Source organism: Oncorhynchus keta, chromosome 28, assembly GCF_023373465.1.
Source record: "Oncorhynchus keta strain PuntledgeMale-10-30-2019 chromosome 28, Oket_V2, whole genome shotgun sequence".
NCBI classification, from domain to species: Eukaryota; Metazoa; Chordata; class Actinopteri; order Salmoniformes; family Salmonidae; genus Oncorhynchus; species Oncorhynchus keta.
In genome coordinates this window covers 31,145,773-31,154,319 of record NC_068448.1, presented here as the reverse complement: position 1 = coordinate 31,154,319, position 8,547 = coordinate 31,145,773, and the positions used below count along the sequence as shown (strand labels likewise).

Below are 8,547 nucleotides of genomic sequence, written 5' to 3'. Positions count from 1 at the left end.
CACAGCCATACAATCTCCATAGACAAACATTGGCAGTAGAATGGCCTTGCTGAAGAGCTTAGTGACTTTCAACGTGACATCGTCATCGTCATATACATACTTTTGGTCATGTATATCATGCAAATGATCTTACAATACCCAGAATTAGACTAGGGAAATTAACGAAGTCATACAGGTATTCGATTTAAAAACATTGTATTGTACAGGACAGATTTAGACTGCTGAGAGAAGTCATAATATAGCTCCTACCACACTCGTTCTGGTCATGCTGGTGAATGAAAAATCATGGGAGCTGCCCCCCCCTCCCTTTCCGCATTGAAAAGGTCCGCCTTGAATGTATGTCAGTTTAGAGTAGTGTTTTCAGTTGGCATATTGGAATCGAGTGATTCGGAGCACTACGAGACAGCCAGTCAGACCTTGCTATTTCCACGGTTTTATCAAAAGTCAACGGGTGAGTAACATGGCACAAAAGGTCAATTATTGGATATAAAGAGCGTGTAGCCACCTTAAAAGGGCGTCCTAGTGTTACATTTGTGTGGCAGTAGTTATAACGTTAGCTAGCTGATTTTGTTAGCCAAAGGTTTGGTGAAGTGCGTTCTCAAGCCAGCTAGCTAGCAGCTACAGTATGTGTTAGCTAGCTGGTTGTTGGTGGCTGGTTAACTATCTGATTATGAAGCCTAACGTTTTTGTCGATCTCATTAATTTACTGTCATTTTCACACATGGTGGTTTAGTTGTCTTGCTACTAACGTCCAGTCGTTACTCAACGGACTATAAATAGCTAACAGTAGAACAGCACAGCAGAGGTTGGTTGGAAGAGCATGTTTTTGGAGCTTTTCTAGCTAGCTATTGGACTTGAGATGCTATCTAGGCGACAGTACACCCCTGACATTAGCCATTTCCCCTATAACTAGGCCTATCTTGGTTGTGTATTTATCTATAGGGTGATAGGTTATTCCTTTCATGACATTCAGAACACCGAGCAAGTCATATGGGGAGGTGGACTGTCACTGTCTGGTTAGTTAGAGCAAGCCCTTTGCAGAAGAACAATGATGCCCTTTAAGTAACTGCCAAAATAAAGGACATTTATTGAGTAAATGAGGGATACAAAGTATATTGAAAGCAGATGCTTTCATACAGGTGTGGTTCCTGAGTTAATTAAGATCCCATCATGCTAATGGTCATGTACTTAACATTTTATGAAAATGTATGCACTCACTACTGCATTTGGCTCTGGATAAGAGTCTGCTAAATGATTTAAATGTATAAATATGCCCAGCTGCCATTTTTTGGGGGCTACCATGGCTAGAAGGGAGCTTAGTGACTTTGAAAGAAGGGTCTCAAAAGGGTTTGTAGTGTGTGTCTGTGTGTGTGTGTCATTAACAAATGATGGATTTTCTCGTGGAAGAATGTCATCGCATCTCTCCAATAGAGTTCCAGACACTTGTAAAGTCTATGCCAAGGTGTATTGAAGCTGTCCTGGTGGCCCAATGCCCTATTAAGACACTAAGTTTGTTTCCTTTATTTTGGTATTTACATGTAGCTATGGCATTTGATCCCCCAGTAATGTGTCCCTTGGATTGTGTATTCGTGCTGCTAACCAAGAGAAATGGAGATCAAAAAACACAAACAAATGCCAGCAAAGTCAATGCGATTAGTGACAACTGTTTAGGAGTCCAGATGGCCTCTGCTACTTACCCTACAGTAACTCTACAAACAATTGCCCTTGATGAGGTGTACAGACACACAGGGACTGTTATTTTTTTTGTACTTTTAAAATATACCCTTGTTTGCTTGGGTAATGCTATAGTCTTTGGAACTGTTAATGCTCGTGCAACTCGCACTGAATGTGGATATAGCGTTCATCTGGCAATCGCTCAGCCCGCTGTTTTAGGGACCACCCGCTGGAGACGTCTGACTGACTCATTGTTTTGTGATTCTACACGTACAATCGGCACTCGGTTCGCAAATTGCGTTCAGAGGTGCTAAGTGCTCTCGGCCAGCAAACGCTATTGGTGTGTCTGGGCTAGAGGTTGACCGATTAATCGGAATGGCCAGTGACGTTAGTCCAACGGTTAACTCTAACCATTGCACTCCACGAGTAGCCTGCCTGTTACGCGAATGCAGTAGAAGCCAAGGTAAATTGCTAGTGGCATTAAACTTATCTTATAAAAAACAATCGATCATAATCACTAGTTATAACTACTAATCCAGTTTAGCAGGCAATATTAACCAGGTGAAATTGTGTAATTTCTCTTGCGTTCATTGCACGGAGAGTCAGGGTATATGTAACAGTTTGGTCTGCCTGGCTGGCTCATTGCAAACTAATTTGCCAGAATTTTACGTAATTATGACATAACATTGAAGGTTGTGCAATGTAACAAGAATATTTAGACGTAGGGATGCCACCCACCCATTAGATAAAATACAGAACGGTTACATATTTCACTGAAATAATAAACGTTTTGTTTTCGAAATGATAGTTTCCGGATTCGACCATATTAATGACCAAAGGCTCGTATTTCTGTGTGTTATGTTTTAATTAAGTCTGATTTTGATCGAGCAGTCTGACTGAGCAGCAGCAGGCCCATATTCATTCAACCAGCACTTTAGTGCATCTTGCGAAGAGCTGCTGGCAAAAACAGCACTGTTTATGACTTCAAGCCTAATGGCTGGTGTAATCAATGTGAAATGGCTAGCTAGTTAGCTGGGTGTGCGCTACTACGGTTTCAAACGTCACTCGCTTTTAGATTTGGAGTAGTTATTGCCCTTGCGCAGCGGCTTTTGTGGAGCGATGGGTAACGATGCTTCGAGTGTGGCTGTTGTAGATTGTGTTCCTGGTTCGAGCCCAGGTAATGGTGAGGTGGGGGACGGAAGCTATACTGTTACACTGGCAATACTATAGTGCCTATAAGAACATCCAATAGTCAAAGGTATATGAAATACAAATGGTATAGAGAGAAATAGTCCTATAAATACTATATTGACTACAACCTAAAACCTCTTACCTTGGAATAATGAAGTCTCATGTTAAAAGGAACCACCAACTTTCATATGTTCTCATGTTCTGAGCAACGAACTTAAACATTAGCTTTTTTACATGGCACACATTTTTACATGGCACCTATTGCATATTGGCACATATTACTTTCTTCTCCAACACTTTTTGTTTTTGCGTTATTTAAACCAAATTGAACATGTTTCATTATTTATGAGGCTAAATTGATTTTATTGATGTATTATATTAAGTTAAAATAAGTGTTAATTCAGTATTGTTGTAATGGTCATTGTTACAAATAAATAAAAATAGTTAGATTAATCGGTATCTGCTTTTTTGGTCCTCCAATAATCGGTATTGGCATTGAAAAATCATAATCGGTCGACCTCTAGTCTGGGCCCGTACTTACGCTCTACCCAGAACAGGTGGGAGTTTTTGGCAATGGCAAGCGATGATGCCCCCTCCCTCCTCTGCTACAGAAACGCGCAAAACCTTCTACTGTACTTGCTCTGAATTTTCCAGGTTTCTGATTTTGTGTGTTAGTTGTTGCAGTTCTCTGGTGTAGGAAATCTGAGTGGGGATTTGGACTGGGTCCAAATCCCACTCTAAATCTGCCGCTGCTACAACATATGTCCACTAATCCTTCAGTATGTGTAATGTTTGTTTATTTTATAAACCTGGCCTCTCTTTACTCTGCCCATCCTTTCACCTGCACCCTGGCCATGTAGAAGCTATTGTATGGTCTCTTTCCATTCCATTGGCTGCCCTTGTTACCTCCTCCATCCTTGATTCTATTTCTGTTGCTGTCCTTGGGGAGGTCTTTGCCAAGCTCTGCTCTGAGCTAGTGGGGTGGGGGAAGAAGGCAGGACTACTGTATGTAAACAATAGTGAAAATGTTATCCTCTGGTCCAGATTACATAATGTTGTTCATGTGGTTTATTCGTTTACATTTTTTTCTGTTAACTGCTGGGGCTGGTTGATAGCTGTAATTAAAAAAATTGTGATTAAAGGCTGATCTTGTACCCTTCAGAAATGGACCCTACAGAGCGCAGCACAGTGTTGCAATGTCGCTTTTCGTCATAAAAGTGTCGGCATTCAACTTTTTTTTACCTGAAATGAGAGCTGATTTATTATTCCTTGACTGGTCAAGGGAAATACCTAGTCAGTTGTACAACTGAAATGTCTCTTCCACATTTTAATCTGGATCAGAGAGGTGCAGGTGGCTGCCTTAATCCACATCTTCGGCGCCCGGGGAACAGTGCCTTGCTCAAGGGCAGAACTACAGATTTTTACCTTGTCAATTAGGGGATTTGATCCATCAACCTTCCGGTTATTGGCCCAACGCTCTAACCACTAGGATACCTTCCGGGGCAGTATTGAGTGAGGTTTGCAACAAAGTCCCGCCCCTGTGTCTACATATTTTTCAATATCCCTTCTGGTATAAACACGCAATCAATGTAGGTCGTACTACTACTTACTATTCTACTTGCAAGCTTCCTTTTTTTGTGATTTTAGTTTGAGATTTGCCTCGTGCAATTATTTAGTGCCTGTGTTATCAACATGATTAGCAGGGCTAGTTCAAACATTTGAAAACAGACAATGGAGTGTGTGCATGTATTAATTAGTTTGAGATGTTTATGGACTCCGTTCCTTTGAGCAATCATTTTAACTCTAAGGAGCCAATGGCGATGTTTAAAAGTTATTGCGACGTATTCTAATATATTCACCATCTGCTTTGAGGTGGGTGGTGCTTTTTGCAGCTCATCTAGGGTGGTTCATTGCCCCTTGGTTCATCATCTCCCCGGCCTGGTTCATCTCAATCAACCTCTGACCCAGCTCCAGTGGCCGGTAGAGGAAGACAGCTGAGGATCCAAGCAGCGGGTGGAAGAGTTACAGAAACAACAGCAGCAGTGTCCAGCAAAGGCAGTCTATGATGTCATGGTACCATGGCTGGTGTCTATTCCTCCTGATCAATGTCTCCCATTTGTCAGGGACATTATGTTTTCCTTTTCTGGGATTTCTTCTTGTGATAGACATTTGCAGACCTTTTTAGATAGTTATTTGTACTAAAACTACTACTGTTCTGAATCAGTCACTCTGTAAATGTGTACTGCTTTGTACATGAGCTAGATGAGGCTAATGTCTTTGGGTTCTGTCCTTATTGTCTAAAGCTGGACACTCATTCTCTCCCACAGGAAGGTCTCCTTTGAAAGGCCACTACACATGAAAATGTACAGCCTTGTGTTATGTTGATTGGTAAATGTCTTTAGGGTCTAGCCTTATTGTCTACAGCTGGACAACCATTTTCACCCATGTACCATAGCAGGATGCATATAATTGTCTATGTTGGTATACTGTGTGACAGTCTTAACCCCCAACAGAGATGTTCCTTTGATAATATTCATGGTAACTGTTGGGTTATATATGAAGATGTACAGTGCCTTAAAGTATTCAGACCCCTTGACTTTTTCCACATTTTGTTACGTTACAGCCTTATTCAAAAATGGATTTTAAAAGTGTAAAAATCCTCAGCAATCTAATGTCAAAGCGAAAACAGGTTTTTATATGTTTTTGCAAATGTGTTATGTAAATAAGGTATTTTGTTTTTAATGGAAGTATTCAGACCCTTTGCTATGAGTTTTGAAATTGAGCTCCGGTGCATCCTGTTTCTGTTGATCATCTTTGAGATGTTTCTAACAACTTGATTGGAGTCCACCTGTGGTAAATTGAATAGACATGATTTGGAAAGGCGCACACCTATCTATTTAAGAATTCTGCAGCATCGGAGGTCCCCCAAAGAACACAGTGGCCTCCATCTTTCTTAAATGGAAGACATTTGGAACCACCAAGACTCTTCCTAGAGCTGGCCACTTGGCCCAACTGAGCAATCAGGGGGAGAAGGGCCTTGGTCAGGGAGGTAACCAAGACTCCAATGGTCACTGCCAGAGCTCAAGAGTTCCTCTGGAGATGGGAGAACCTTGCAGAAGGACAACCATCTCTGCAGCACACCACCAATCGGACCTTGATGGTAGATTGGCCAGGCAGAAGCTACTCCTCATTAAAAGGCACATGTTAGCACGCTTGGAGTTTGCCAAAATGCACCTAAAGGACTCAGACCATGAGAAACAAGATTCTCTGGTCTGATTAAACCAAGATTTAACTCTTTGGCCTGAATGTCACGTCTGGAGGAAACCTGGCACCATCCCTACGGTGAAGTGTGGTGGTGGCGGCATCATGCTGTGCGGATGTTTTTCAGTGGCAGGGACTGGAGCGAAGATTCACCTTCCAACAGGACAACCACCCTAAGAACACAGCCATGATGACGCATTTGTGGCTTCGGGACAAGTCTCTGAATGTCCTTGAGTGGCCCAGCCAGAGCCGGACTTGAATCAGATCGAACATCTCTGGAGAGACCTGAAAATGGCTGTGCAGCAACACTCTCCATCCAACCTGACAGAGCTTGAGAGGATCTGCAGAGAATAATGGGATAAAATCCCCAAATACAGATGTGCTAAGCTTGTAGTGTCATACAGAAGAAGATTCTGCTGTAATCGCTGCCAAAGGTGCTTCAACAAAGTACTGGGTCAAAGGTCTGAATACTTATGAAAATGTCATAACATTTGTAAAGATTTCTAAACCTGTTTTTGTTTTGTCATTTATAGGGTATTGTGTGTAGATTGAGGGGGGACTTTTTAATCCAGTTTAGAATAAGGCTGTAATCTAACAAAATGTGGGAAAGTCAAGGCGTCTGAATGCTTTCCGAAGACACTATATGTCATAAATTGTAAAGCTGTTGACACAAGCTGGAAGTCAAATCTATTGAGGACTGTTAAATGTGCTATTGACCTGCAAACTATATGAAAACCTTGCCCCCCACACGCAGTAAAATCAAGCTGGTGTGAATGAGGGGGAGCCCAGTACTGGTGTTTTTAACGGAGATCTGTTTTCTCCATCTCCTCTTGAAGTGTTCAGTGGACGAACCTTGCCTTTTCTCTGTCGAGTTGTAAGAACTGTTCAAGCTGTTGCAATTCATAGGGACATGTTTCCTAGGCTAAAAAGTAGTGTTGAAGCATAGAACACCAGACATGTAAAAATCTAATTTATATGTCACATTCACATAGTTAGCAGATGTTAATGCGAGTGTATCGAAATGCTTGTGCTTCTAGTTCCGACAATGCAGTAATAACCAACGAGTAATCTAACCTAACTATTCCAAAACTACTACCTTATACACAAGTGTAAAGGGATAATGAATATGTACATAAAAATATATGAATGAGTGATGGTACAGAGCGGCATAGGCAAGATGCAGTAGATGGTATCGAGTACAGTAAATACATGTGAGATGAGTAATGTAGGGTATGTAAACATTATATTAATTAGCATTGCTTAAAGTGGCTAGTGATATATTTGACATCAATTCCCATTATTTAAAGTGGCTGGAGTTGAGTCAGTGTGTTAGCAGCAGCCACTCAATGTTAGTGGTGGCTATTTAACAGTCTGATGGCCTTGAGATAGAAGCTGTTCTTCAGTCTCTCGGTCCCTGCTTTAATGCACCTGTACTGATCTCGCCTTCTGGATGATAGCAGGGTGAACAGGTAGTGGCTCGGGTGGTTGATGTCCTTGATGATCTTTATGGCCTTCCTGTGGTGTAGGTGTCCTGGAGGGCAGGTAGTTTGCCCCCGGTTATGCGTTGTGCAGACCTCACTACCCTCTGGAGAGCCTTATGGTTGTGGGGGGAGCAGTTGCCGTACCAGGCGGTGATACAGCCCGACAGGATGCTCTCGATTGTGCATCTGTAGAAGTTTGTGTGCTTTTGGTGACAAGCCGAATTTCTTCAGCCTCCTGAGGTTGACGAGGCACTGCTGCGCCTTCTTCACGACGCTGTCTGTGTGGGTGGACCAATTCAGTTTGTCCGTGATAAGTTCCTCGGCGTACACAACTTACTACCCTCTCCACTACTGTCCCATCGATGTGGATAGGGGGGTGCTCCCTCTGCTGTTTCCTGAAGTCTACAATCATCTCCTTTGTTTTGTTGACATTGAGTGTGAGGTTATTTTCCTGACACCACACTCAGAGGGCCCTCGTCGTTGTTGGTAATCAAGCCTACCACTGTAGTGCCGTCCGCAAACTTGATGATTGAGTTGGAGACGTGCATGTCCATGCAGTTGTGGGTGAACAGGGAGTACAGGAGAGGGCTCAGAACGTACCCTTGTGGGGCCCCAGTGTTGAGGATCAGCGGGGTGGAGATGTTACCTACCCTCACCCCCTGGGTCGGCCGGTCAGGAAGTCCAGTTGCACAGGGCGGGGTCGAGACCCAGGGTCTCGAACTTGATGACGAGTTTGGAGGGTACAATGGTGTTAAATGCTGAGCTGTAGTCGATGAACAGCATTCTCACATAGGTATTCCTCTTGTCCAGATGGGTTTTGGCAGTGTGGTTGAGATTGCATCGTCTGTGGACCTATTTGGCCTGTAAGCAAATTGGAGTGGGTCTAGGGTGTCAGGTAGGGTGGAGGTAATATGTTCCTTGACTAGTCTCTCAAAGCAGT

General features: G+C 42.8%; 1 protein-coding gene across 4 annotated transcripts in view; it reads left to right on the top strand.

Moving 5' to 3' along the window:
• The first annotated feature begins 293 nt into the window (after positions 1-293).
• Positions 294-8,547, top strand: part of LOC118375215 (protein NDRG3-like) — a 66,064-nt gene continuing 57,810 nt past the window's right edge. For all 4 annotated transcript variants that reach the window (XM_035761731.2, XM_035761728.2, XM_052482743.1 and 1 more), the window contains exon 1: positions 294-451. The gene's annotated coding sequence lies outside the window, so the exon portion shown is untranslated. The remainder of the gene's footprint in view (positions 452-8,547) is intronic.